General features: G+C 42.4%; 1 protein-coding gene across 7 annotated transcripts in view; it reads left to right on the top strand.

The window, feature by feature from the left end:
- akt3a (v-akt murine thymoma viral oncogene homolog 3a) overlaps positions 1–13,819 on the top strand; it is a 538,604-nt gene that overhangs the window by 341,116 nt on the left and 183,669 nt on the right. The gene's annotated exons all lie outside the window — the stretch shown is intronic.

The following is a 13,819-nucleotide window of genomic DNA, read 5'->3' as shown; positions in this document are numbered from 1 at the left end:
AATGCATCAGTGCTAAGCGCATGAGGTTTAGTGAAGCATATGAATGTTATGTATGAGGCCTGATTGGTAGAGATTATTGGTAATTATAGGAGATTATAGGTGAACGATGTAGGTATGGTGATCTGAGAAGTGGATGAGACTACTGGTACATTTGGTGGGATATGACATTTGAAGATGCATTCAGTGATCTTGACCACTTGTGTGAGGTCATTGAACTTCTTGCAGCACTGCATCTAGGTGCTAGGGGCTCAACTCCTGGCATTGATCTCCACGGCTACCTGCTCCCACTGCCTTTCAGCCCTGTGTCTGGAGGACCTCCCTCCTCCTGCAGATACAGAAATCTCTCCTCCTTTCCATCTCTTTTACCAAGACTTCCAGTTCAGCCTCTGAAAACCTTGGAGCATGTTCTTGCCCTTTTTGTGCCATTTCTTACTGTTTCCCAGGTCAGATTTTCTTCAACCATGACTCCCAGCTCCTGCTCCAGCCACAGTGCACCTCTCCTTTCGGAGATGCAGGCTAGCTTTAAGTGGTGCGAGCCACTCACAATATTAGCCACCCCCCCCCACCACCCCCCAACAAACTAACATAGTTAGCACTGGCTGGATGAAGGGATCACTCAAATGAGCAAGTAGCACAAAGTTGCCATACTGTCTGTCTTGCAATCAACAGATGTGGGTCAATTGAGCATCGGGATCGCCGTGCCCGTTTTCAGGGGCTATCCAATTCAACCCCCCTGTGTTTCTTATCATATCTCCAGCTTCCTTTTTTTTATATTCTGGAATATTTGAAATCTAACATCACCCAGGGTAAAGTGTTGCCCTCTGTTATTTAGCAATCTTTCACATTTTGTATCGCCCAATTGATCCAGCTCAATTAATCCTCCACAACACACTGTTATTTTTGGGATGTGCAGCAGTTTGAATGAAGTGCTATAATGAACATAAGGGCAGGAGAGGAGGAACTCTTGAATTTCAACTGTGATTAAGACTTGTCCTATTTTGATTGTAGGCATGCGGGTCTGGTATGGCATGCACCCAGATTCTCATATTTTGTGATATCTATTGCTCTGCGCCACTGAAACAGCCTGACAAAGCCCTCACTATTTGTTAGGGGATATTTGAAAGTGGCATGATTCTAAATGCATGATTTTCAGTTCTGTGAAGAATCAGTTCAACAAGATGTTCACTTAGTAGCATTCTTGCCTTTGATTAGAGGTTTTGGGCTCAAGACCCATTATGAATTTGTGATTAGAATCTCGGCTGACACTTCTGTGCAGTATTAAATAGATTCTTTGGAGGAGCTGTATTTCGGATAAGATGCCAACTGAGACTCTGTTCGTCACTCTTAGTGGACTTAAAATTATGCTATGGCCTTCGGAGAAGAGCAAAGAACTCCCATGGAGTCCTGGGCACTATCTGTCCCTCAACTAACACCACTGAAGGCATTGGATACTGCAAAGGCAATGGGTCCTGACAATATCCCGGCTGTAGAACTGATGATTTGTGCTGCAGAACTAGCCGCGCCCCTAACCAAGCTATACCAGTACAGCTACAGCACTGGCATCTACCTGACAATGTGAAAAATTGCCCAAGTATGTCCTGTCCACAAAAGCAGGACAAATCCAATCTGATCAATTACCACCCCATCAGTCTACTGTCAATCATCGGCAAAGTGATGGAAGGTGTCATCGACAGTGCTATCAAACGCCACTTAAATGGCAACAGCCTGCTCACTGCTCAGCTTGGGTTCCGCCAGGGGTACTCAGCTCTTGATCTCGTTACAACCTTGGTCCAAGCATGGACAAAAGAGCTGAACACGATGTGAGGTGAGAGTGATTGCCCTTTCTATCAGCATTTGACCGAGTGTGGCATCAAGGAGCCCTAGCCAATTGAAGTCAATGGGAATTGGGGAAAACTCTGCACTAGTTGGGGTAATACCCAGCACAAAGGAAGATGGGTGTGTTGGAGGCCAATCATCTCAGCTCCTAGACATTGCTGTAGGAGTTCCTCAGGGTAGTGTCCTAGGCCCAACCATCCTCAGCTGCTTCATCAATGACCTTCCCTCTATCATAAGGTCAGAGGTGAGGAATACTCGCTGAGGATTGCACAATGTTCAATACCATTCGCGACTCCTCAGATACTGAAGCAGTCTGTGTCCATGTGCAGCAAGACCTGGACAACATTCAGGCTTGGGCTGATAAGTGCCAGGTAATGACTATCTCCAACAAGAGAGAGTCTAACCATCTTCCCTTGACATTCAACAGTATTACCATCACGGAATCCTCCACTATCAACACCCTGGAGGTTACCATTGATCAGAAACTGAACTGGATCAGCCACATAAATACTGTGGCTACAATAGCAGGTCAGAGGCTGGGAATTCTATGGCGGGTAACCTGCCTCTTGACTCCCCAAAGTGTATTCACCATCTACAAGGCGCAAGTCAAAAGTGTGATGGAATACTCTGCACTTCTCTGGATGAGTGCAATTCCAACTACATTCAGGAAGTTCGTCGCCATTCAGAACACAGCAGCCTGCTTGGTCGGCACCCCATCCACCACCTTAAACATTCACTCCCTGCACCACTGATGTACAGTGGCAACAGCATGTACCATATAGAAGATGCACTGCAGTAACTCACCATACCTCCTTCAACAGCACCTTCCAAACCTGTAATCTCTTTCACCTAGAAGGACAAGGGCAGCAGACACATGGGAACACCACCACCTGCAAGTTCCTCTCCAGGCCACACACCATCCTGACTTGGAAATATATTGCCGTTCCTTCACTGTCGCTGGATCAAAATCCTGGAACTCCCTCCCGAACAGCACTATGGGTGTACCCACACCAGACGGACTGCAGCAGTTCGAGAAGGCAGCTCACTACCATCTTCTCGAGGGCAATTAGGAATGAGCAACAAATGCTGGCCTTGCCAGTGATGGCCACATCTCATGAAACGAACAAAAAAAACTAAATCAGGTTGTTTGGCCATTCGTTCATTTTCTGTTTGAGTTTCAGTATAGTTTACGAGGTCGAAGTTCTTTTGGTTTGGTGAGGAGCATGCATAAATTTTACAACTCAATGCAATGTTGCTTTCTCTGGACTTTTGTTTTGGTCAGACAGGTGTTTTGCAGTGTAGGCTCAAATTGAGATCAAACTCACCATCGCGGATCTAGAGATGAGATTGCTGCAACCCAGTAAAGCTTATATTGGCTTTTTTGTTTAGATTACAATGGTCAGATCACTTAAGATCCACCTTCCATTTTGTTGAACTACTTTGGTATACTCTCTTTTTCCAAATGGAATCAACTAAAGAGGAGGAGATTGTCCATTATAGGCGGAGTTCTAATTTTTTATGCAGCATAGTCGCCATGTGAAAAATTCCCTTCTTGCCTAGCCCTTTTATGTTCCATCTGACCTTTTTGTGTGGAACTACTGGGGCTTAGAATTCAAAAAGTAAAAAGCTCAAGACTTTGCTGCCTGTTCCAGTCAGGAGAAATTGAGAGTGTGTTCCAGAATGAGGGTAACAGTATAGCTGAATGGAATGTTAAACATACAAAAAATTTAAAGTGATGGATTTGCAAGATGATTTTCTCTTGTTCAGTTATGTGTATACAGTTCAAAGAATGAGAAAATTACACCCACAGGACCAACCTAAACTTACTGGATATTTCTAATCTCACTCACTTATTGTAAACGGCTGGGAAATATATGTTCTGGTGAAAAATTTTGTTTCTAAATATTGAAGTGCATGTTATTAAATTATGCTGTAAACAACGTGCTTTGTGTAAAGATTGTTGCTTTTGTAAATGTATGAAAATACTTATGTATCATTGGTAATTAAAGCACTTCATAGTCCTGGCATTTAATGTGTACACTTGCAATCATTATATCACAACATAAGAAATAGGAGCAGGAGTAGGCCTTTCACTCACTGGATGTGTAGAGTGGGAAGTTTATCGGAGCTTTGGATATCCAGTTTCAGTTGCATTTTAGACTGGAAATTGTTTAAGTGCTATTCAGTCTTCGATGAGTGACAGTCTTGTTAAACGGATCCAAGCCAAATTATGAACATAAAAACATATGAAATGGGAGCAGGAGTAGGTGAAGAATGAAGCTGGACACAGATCCTTTTCTTGATGGTTGGTTTATTCACAAAATGCGGCATTACATATCTCTGCCTCCTGCTTTCACACCTGTGTCCAGCAGGCTCTCTTTATATCCACTCTAAGTTCTTAATTAAACAATGTCCTTCACCTGTATATCTTTAACAACAAAACTAACCTACCATTAACACCTGACCATCCTTGATTGACTCCCAATCCTGAAACCACTGGTCAGTATTAACAAGAGGACAGGTCTTCAAAATGGCCTTAATTTTCTATGTAGTTTCTCAGCACATTTATAGAATCATAGAATGGTTACAGTACAGAAGGAGGCCATTCGGCCTGTTCAGGACCAATTTAGCTAGTCCCCTCCCTGTCCTTTCCGTGTAGTTCTGCAAATATTTTCTCTCCTTTTGAAAGCCATGATTGAATCTGCCTTTTGTGTGGAAAAAATAAATGTTTCCTCTTGTCACCATTTTTTTTATTACCAATCACCTTAAATTGATGTCCTCTGGTTCTTGACCCTTCCATCAATGGGAACAGTTTCTCTCTAACTGCTCTGTCTAGACCTCTCATGATCTTGAACATCTCTCTCAAATTTCCTCTCAATCTCCTCTCCAAGGAGAACAGCCCTAGCTTCTCCAATCTGTTTGCAACAGTAACGCTCATCCGTGCTTTCATCACCTTCAGACTCGACTATTCCAATGCTTTCCTGGCAGGCCTGCCCATTCTCCACTCTCGTTAAACTTCAATTTATCCAAATCTCCTCTACTTGGATTCAACCTGTGCTATGGCCTGTTCACCCTTCACCCTGCACTTGCTGAAGCAGAACTAGCTCCCACTGCTTCAAATTTGGATCAATTTTCTAAGCTGTTTCAACACTACCCTCCCATGCCCCACCCGAACTCTTTGTTCCCCCTACTCTAATGTCGTATTTCCCCTCCCTTCACCCCACCATTGGTGGCCTTCAGCTACCTAGGCCACACACTCTGCAATTCTCTCCCAAAGCCCTCTGCTTTGCCACATTCCCCTCCTTGTTTAACAACCTGAAAACTTACAGCTTTGACTAAGCTTTTGGTCACCCCTCCTAATAGCTGCTGCTTTAACTAAATTTTATACCTCTGAAGTACATTGGGACATTTTTCTAAATTGAAGTGCTATATAGTTGCAAGTTGTGTTTGCATGTATTGTTTTATTTGGCACTAAAATGTTGGGTAAATCTAAGACATGTTTAACTAAAAGGGTAGTTTAATATATTTGTTACTTGTTAGCTGGTCAAAACCATATGCTACTTTTACAATTACCATTTCTCAGCCCAGTGTTCAAAGGGTTGCTTAATTGCAGTGTGGTTTCATGGATTGACTTGCATGCTTTTATGAAGTAATATTCTCTTGATCTGATAGCTCTTCTTCATGTTTCAGCTGCCCTAATAATCCTTATGCAGCTTGATGTCAAATTTTGCATTATAACCCTCCTGTGAAGTGCCTTGGGACATTTTATTATGTTAAAGGTGCTATATAAATAAATACAATTTGTTTCCTCATGTAAATTGGCCACAAAGGTAAGTCCTAGCTCTGTTTTCAATCCTAGTTTGGCACTTTTTTTTATGTGTAAGATTGAACAATGAGGGAAAATTTCAGATGAACTGACATCAGGAAGAGAGAAAATTACCTGGACACAGAAAACAGTCAGGTTAAGTACTTCAGATTTGGTCAGTGGTCAGGGACAGGAGGGTGTGACCACAAGTGAGCCAGGTATGGGGATCCAGAAGGTAGCATTGGAGGAGTCTCAGCCCTTGCAATTATCCAACAGGTACGAGGTTCTTGCTGCTTGTGTGGACGAGAGCAGGGTCTGCAGGGAGGATGAGAAAACTGACCACAGTACAGTGGGGCAGTGGACCATTCAAGTTGTGGGAGTAAAAAAAAATGTTGTAGTAGGGGAAAGTATAGTTAGGGGGATAGATACTGTTATCTGCAACCGAGTGTGTGTCCCGAAGGCTGTGTTGCCAGAGTTGACACCTCCTCGGGGCTGGAGAGGGACCGGAGTGGAAGGGGAAGGATCCAGTTGTCATGGTCCACATGGGTACCAACGACATAGGCAGGACTAAGAAAGAGGCTCTGCTAAGGGAGTATGAGCAGCTAGGGGCTAAATTAAAAAGCTGAACACAAAGGTAATAATCTCTGAATTATGACCTGAACCACAAGCAAATTGGCAGAGGGTAACTAAGATCAGTAAGTTGAATGCGTGGCTTAAAGACTGATGTGGGAGAAATGGGTTTTGATTCATGGGGCAATGGCACCAGTACTGGGGAAAGAGGGAGCTGTCCCGTTGGGATGGGCTTCACTCAAAACCGAGCTGGGGCCAGTGTCCTGCCGAATTGAATAAGTAGGGCTTTAGAGCGGGCTTCAAACTGAATAGTTGGTAGGGAGAGTTCAGGTGAGGGGAAATTTTGGAAAGTTTTACGAGAAAGGACAAGGCAATAGTACAGGGTAGTGATGTGTGTAATGATGATAACCAGAGTGTGACAGGAAGGGACAGAGTTTACAAGTGTGAGAGTGCATCAGGGAATAGAGTTAAAGTAGGGAAAAATGGTAAATAGACAGAATTAAAGGCTCCTTATCTGAATGCACACAACATTTGTAATAAGGTGGCGCAGTGGTTAGCACCGCAGCCTCACAGCTCCAGGGACCTGGGTTCAATTCTGGGTACTGCCTGTGCGGAGTTTGCAAGTTCTCCCTGTGACCGTGTGGGTTTTCGCCGGGTGCTCCGGTTTCCTTCCACCGCCAAAGACTTGCAGGTGATAGGTAAATTGGCCATTGTAACTTGCTCCTAGTGTAGGTAGGTGGTAGGGAATATGGGATTACTGTAGGGTTAGTATAAATGGGTGATTCTTGGTCGGCGCAGACTCGGTGGGCCGAAGGGCCTGTTTCAGTGCTGTATCTCTAAATAAATAAATAAAGGTAGGTGAATTGATGGCGCAAATAGAAATGAATGGGTATGATAGTTTGGAACTAGTGTCTTAAACTTAAATAAAGGCAATTATAAAGGTATGAAGGCAGAGTTGGCTAAAGTGGGATGGGAAAATAGGTTACAAGGTAAGACAGTAGACAAGCAGTGTTGAAAGAGATATTTTACAACCCTCAACAAAGATATATTCCATTGAGAAATAAAGACTGTACAAGAAGGATGAACCTTCCATGACTAACTAAGGAAGTTAAGGATGGTATCAAATTGAAAGAAAAGGTATACAATTCTGCAAAGATTAGTGGAAGGTCAGAAGTTTGGGAACATTTTAGAAACCAGCAAAGGATGACTTAATAAAGAGGAACAAATTAGAATGAGAGTAAACTAGCAAGAAATATAAAAACAGTCAGTAAGACCTTCTAAAAGTATATCAAAATGAAAAGATTAGCTACATGGTTTGTCCCTTAGATGAGACTGGGGAATTAATAATGGGAAACAAGGAAATGGCAGAGACTTTGAACAAATATTTTGTATCGGTCTTCACAGTAGAAGACACTAAAAGCATCCCAATAATAGTAGAAAATCAAGAGGATAAGGTAAGGAGAAACTTAAAACCATCACTATTGCTAGAGAAAACGTTTTCTGAGAACTAATGGGACTAAAGGCTGACAAGTCCCCTTACCTGATGGCCTGCGTCCTAGGGTCTTAAAAGAACTGGCTGCAGAGGTAGTGGATGCATTGGTTGTAATCCTCCAAAATTCCCTTGACTCTGGAAAGCTCCCAGTGGATTGGAAAACTGCAAATTTAAAGCCCCTATTCAAGAAAGGAGGGAGACGGAAAGCAGGAAACCATAGGCCAGTTAGGCTAACATCTGTCATTTGGAAAATCCTGGAATCCATCATTAAGGAAGTAATAGCAGGACATTTAGCAGAGTCAGCATGGTTTTGTGAAAGGGAAATCGTGTTTGACAAATTTAGAGTTCTCTGAAGCTGTAACAAACAGGGTGGATAAAGGGGAGCCAGTAAATGTCGTATATTTGGATTTTCAAAAGGCATTCAATAAGGTGCCACATCAAAGGTTACTCCATAAGATGCGCTCATGTTGTTAGGGGTAATGTATTAGCATGGATAGAGGATTGGCTAACAGGAAACAGAGTCGGGATAAATGGTCATTTTTAGGTTGGCAAAGTGTAACTAGTGGGGTGCCACAGGGATCAGTGGTGGGGTCTCAACTATTTATAATCTATATTAATGACTAGGATGTATTTTAGGCAATTGTGCTGACAATACAAAGATAGCTGGGAAAGCAAGTTGTGAGGAGGACAGAGTCTGCAAAGAGATATAAATAGGTTAAGTGAATAGGCAAAAATCTGGAAGATAGAGTATAATGTGGGAAAATGTGAGGTTATCCACGTTTGCAGAAGAATAGAAAAGCAAAATAATATTTAAATGGAGAGAGACTAAAGAATGCTGCGGTACAGAGGGATCTGGGTATCTTCGGACATGAATTACAAAAGGTTAGCATGCAGGTACAGCAAGTAATTAGAAAGGCAAATAGAATGTTGTTGTTTAATTCAAGGGGGATGGAGTTTATAAATAGGGAAGCCTTGCTACAACTGTACAGAACGTTGGTGAGACCACACCTGTTTGTTGGCATCCGTCCATCTACGAAAGATGATGGACACGCAGCAAACAATTGCTTTAAGTGGAGTGTCTTCTCTTGGTGCACCTTTGGTGACGGCTAAGAAGACCAATCCTTGAGAGGCAGGTTCTGCCACAGGTGCTGCACATGAAGATGCCAAGTGATGCTGTGAGTTGTTGTTTTTGATGTTGGCGCCTGTTGCCAAGCTGCTGTAGCAACTGGTCATTGTGGTAGCGCACACCAGTCCACAGGATGTGTCGCCATTTCCCTCTTTCGCCAGCTAGTGACTCCCAGGTGCAATAGTCAACATTTAGGGCCTTCATGTCACACTTGCAAGCATCCTTGAAGTGGAACTTTGGGCGCACCACGGGTCATCTGGCCCCGGCTACCTCACCATACAGAAGGTCCATGGGTATGTGACCGTCTTCCATCCTGTGGATGTGTCCAATCCACCAAAGCTGCCTCTGTTTGATGAGTGCCAAAGCACTTGGGAGCTCTGCCTTTGAGTGGCTGCCATATTTGTGATTTTGTCCTGTCAGGATATACCTATAATGCGCAGCAGACAGCAAGATGGAAATTATTGAGCTCCTTTTCCTGGTAGCTGTAAGTCACCCATGTTTCACAGCCATTCAGCAAGGTGCTGAGAACACAGGCCTTATAAACCATGAGCTTGGTCCTAAGGGTCAGCTTGGTGTTATTCCATGTGTGTTTTGCAAGTCGGCCAAAGGCAGTAGCTGCTTTCCCGATGCGTGTATCGAGTTCTGCATCAAGTGATGGATTGTCTATCACTGTCGACCCATGGGAGCAGAATTTGCCAACCACTTCCAGTGGGGTGGTGTTTAGTGTGATTAGGGGGAGAGATGCCACACCTTGTCCCATGACCACGGTTTTGTTGACACTTACAGTCAAGGAGAACGAGTTACAGGCATGGGAGAAACAATCCATGAGTCTTTGTTGCTGAGTTTCTGCGTGACTGACCAGCGGAGTTCTCTGATCAGGACGTGATGTGTTTTTGTCTTTGCTTTCAGCCATAATAGATTGTAAAGCTTGCCGTCTGACTTAGTGTGCAAGTAGACTCCTTCCATATCTGCAGGGAAGGCAAGGGTCAGGAGCATGGAGTGATGGCAAACGGAGTGGGGGCTAAGACACAACCCTGTTTCACTCCATTCTTCACTCGAAACTGTTGGAAGTGCAGTCATCAAACTGTACAGTGCAATGCATGTTGTCATGGAAGGAGCGGATGAGACTGAGGAGCTTTGGTGAGCCTTGGTGAGACCACACCTAGAGTACTGCATATAGTTGTGGTCTCCTTACTTAAGAAGGGATATACTTGCATTGGAGGCAGTTTAGAGTAGGTTCACTTGGATGATTCCTGGGATGGAAGGGTTCTCTTTAGAGGAAAGGTTGAGCAGGTTGGGCCTATACTCATTGGCGTTTAGAAGAATGAGAGGTGATCTTGTTGAAACATATAAGATTCTGAGGGGCTTGACAGGGTATGTGCTGAGAGTATGTTTCCCCTCGTGGGGGTATCTAGAACTAGGAGACACAGTTTCAGAATAAGGGGTCTGCAATTTAGGACGGAAATTAGGTTGAATTGCTCCTCTCAAAGGGTTGTTAAACTTTGGAATTCTCTGCTCCAGAGAACAGTGAAGGCTTGGTCATTGAATATATTCAAGGCTGAGTTGGACAGATTTTTGATCTACAAGGGAGTCCAGGGTTACGGGGGGCAGGCAGAAAAGTGGAGTTGAGGCCACGATCAGGTCAGCCATGATTTTATTGAATAGCAGAGCAGGCTCGAGGGACCAAATGGCATGTTCCTGCTCCTATCTTTTATGCTCTTTGAATGAACTTCAATATCATATAGAAACTCGCTTTATGTCTTGCTGTCCCTCTCAATGCTCTGATATGCTTGAAGCTTGTGTTTTTTGCTTATGTTGTCGTTCAAAGGAATTTGCACTGATTTGCTATTTTCTCATTCAAAGGAACTAAAGTGAGAGAAAGCAAGACTTTTCATGAAATGAGGCTGGGAAAAATCTGCATATTTGTGAGCCTACTATGTGATGTCAAATTCAGCAAGATGTTTATTATAGTCGTTTCCTCTGTTTGGATGTTGGTCTGTTAAGTTATTGTTGAGGTTAAGGAGTCTAAAGAAATAGAAAGATTAGGCTGGCTACTTCAGAAATCTGAAATGTTCATGATATCATAGCTTCATATCAGAGCTTTATCTCATTGAAGCCTACAAAATAGTTAAAGGGATAGACAGGGTAGATGCAGGTAAGATGTTTCCCCTGGTTGGGGAGTCTAGAACCAGGGGAGACAATTTCAAAATAAGGGGGAAGACACTTAGGACAGAGATGAGGAGTAATTTCTTTACTCAGAGGGTTGTGAATCTTTGGAATTCTCTACCCCAGAGGGCTGTGGAAGCTCAGTTATTGAGTATGTTTAAAGTAGAGATTGACAGATTTCTAAATACCAATGACATAAAGAGATAAGGGATGGGGATAAAAGGAATTGAAGTAGACCATCAGCCATGATAATATTGAATGGTGGAGCATGCTTGATGGGCTGAATGGTCTACTCCTGCTCCTATGTTCATCTCACTAGAGCAATATTTCTACTGTTTCAGCAGCTGCTTTTTTTCCCAAGAATGGTGCTACAAGAATCCTCCTGCAACCTGATATATTTTTCCCTGAAGAAATTGCACTGGAGATGTGAACTATGGAGAAGTACTGATTTGAGTTTGATATCTGCATGAAGCTGCTGGTAGAAGCACTGCAACTAATTGTCGAGCAGTTGTTGAGAACAGTTTACTGGCCTGAATCACTTTCATTTCATGTTGGGATGGAATTTTTGAAGTGCTGACAGAAGAGACAAGGAAGAATAAATACGTCTCCCATGGAGATAGAATTATGCCTTGGTCCAGTGACTTTCCTCCTTCCACTGAGAGGAACATTGGTCCTTTCCCACTGCCATCCAACCTATTCCATTCACCATCCTGCCCTTCCTAGTCTTCACCACCCCCCACCCTCCCATTGATAGTGATGATAAGGAGGAGTTGGGAAGTGAAATGCATAATGATAATGCAAAGGAGTAGAAGAAATGATGGGGCTCAGAAGTGTAAATGGAGAAGGAAATGGAAAGTGAGGTTATCATGACAATCAGCACTGATTATGTCGTAGATGACCAGAAACCAGACAATTCCTCACCACCTGCTTGTTTCACTTTTCTCTCCATCCTAACTCATCAGTTTTCCTCAACGGTTTTGTTTGCTTTCAAAATTCAATTTGTTTTAGGTTGAAGAATACTGTGGCTGTCTACCTCTATGTCTGTTTCTCACAGGTGTCAGTAATTGAAGTATTTTCTGTGAACTAATCACTGGTGATAATTAGATGATCTCTCCAATGTTTTAAGGTTTTTTTTCAATGAACTCAAATTAGGAGAATGGCAATCTATCTTTCTCTGCTTAGGATTTTGGAGTTTACGGAGAGAAAAATAATACAGTCTATCATTTATTTCCCTCTCGCCTCTCGCATACAGTTAATCTTTTTTTAAAGCAATTTTTAGAAGTTTTTCCTCCAGTTTTTCTGTAAATATTTTTGAAAACAATTGAGCAGAAACTGCTAGATGCTGAAGAAAAATATCTCAATAGTTCAACTGACTGAAAGATACCAATGCATTCTTCAAAATTGGACAACTCATATTACATAATCTGCATTCAATTAGTAGAGGTGCTGCTCTAAGCAAGCTATGAAGTCTAAGCCTAGGCATTTAGGTTAGGCTGAGTCCTTCAAATGAAAATATTAAGGACACCAAATACAATGTGACAAATTTCAATTACTGAGAATATTTTGTGACATGATACATAATAGTTAACAGTGTTGGTGTTCTTTTATTTGTTCATGGGATGTAGACGTTGCTGGCCAGGCCAGCATTTATTGCCCATCCCCATTGCCCTTGAGAAGGTTAGTGGTGAGCTGCCTTGTTGAACTGCTGCAGTCCTTGGGGTGTAGGTACACCAACAGTGCTGTTGACATTTTAACATTGGAATTCCCATTGCAAATATTTGCATAGCAATTTTAATGGAGCATATTGCCTACAAAGAGGACATCCATTTATATTGGGGCCGTCAAGCAATTAATTGAGAGGATCTTGTGATTTAAAGTTTTTAATGTTAAAATCTTGGTTTTAATCAAGGCAACACGCAACTCTGCAGATCATGATTGTGGATGCATGGAGTTGTAGACCTCCTTAGGCCCAGGAGAAGAATGCCTGTAGCTGGCCTCAGGCTGTATGCTGAACAACACCAACACTGCTGCACTTGCACTACTGTCACTCTAGTATTTGCTCACATGCTCAGAAGGACATAATGGCTGAGAGTGCATGAACTTATACAGAAATCACTGTTGTACTGCAAGCTACAGGTGACACCCAGTTGGTCTCCGTGTAACTTTTGTGATGAACTTAAAAAAAAACACCAAATAAATTATAAAAACAAGAAATGCTGGAAATACTCAGCAGGTCTGGCAGCATCTGTGGAGAGAGAAGCAGAGTTAACGTTTCGGGTCACTGACCCGAAGAAGGGTTACTGACCCAAAACATTAACTCTGCTTCTCTCTCCACAGATGCTGCCAGACCTGTTGAGTATTTCCAGCATTTCTTGTTTTTATTTCAGATTTCCAGCATCCGCAGTATTTTGCTTTTACCAAATAAATTATCTCAGATTGCATTAGTTAACAGTAAGTAATTCACAGCCTAATATAAGAGAAACCCTTCCAAAGTTACTTTCAGTCTTTTTTTTATACTTGTGTTAAGCCAGTGAAAGTAAATTCTACCTGTACAACTAATCACTTCATTAATAATGGTAGAATATCTGAACGTAAGATCTGTTCTCAAAATCCAGTTAGATTTAAGTTAAGCTGTGCAGTGTTGTGGAAAAACTGACCTTGCAAGGATTCTAGTAGCAATTAAACTTTGGAAGATAGATTTACGCCTGAGTAACAACTCACCACTCGGTCCATTATTTTCGATTTCTATTTAGATCAGTAGCCTCAAGAAATGAAAGCCATGAGAGTACACAAATCTCCATGGCTATACTTTACAACTTCTACA

This window comes from Heterodontus francisci, chromosome 13 (genome assembly GCF_036365525.1).
Source record: "Heterodontus francisci isolate sHetFra1 chromosome 13, sHetFra1.hap1, whole genome shotgun sequence".
NCBI classification, from domain to species: Eukaryota; Metazoa; Chordata; class Chondrichthyes; order Heterodontiformes; family Heterodontidae; genus Heterodontus; species Heterodontus francisci.
Note: the sequence above shows the minus strand (reverse complement) of the source record. Positions and strands in the feature narration are given on the sequence as shown.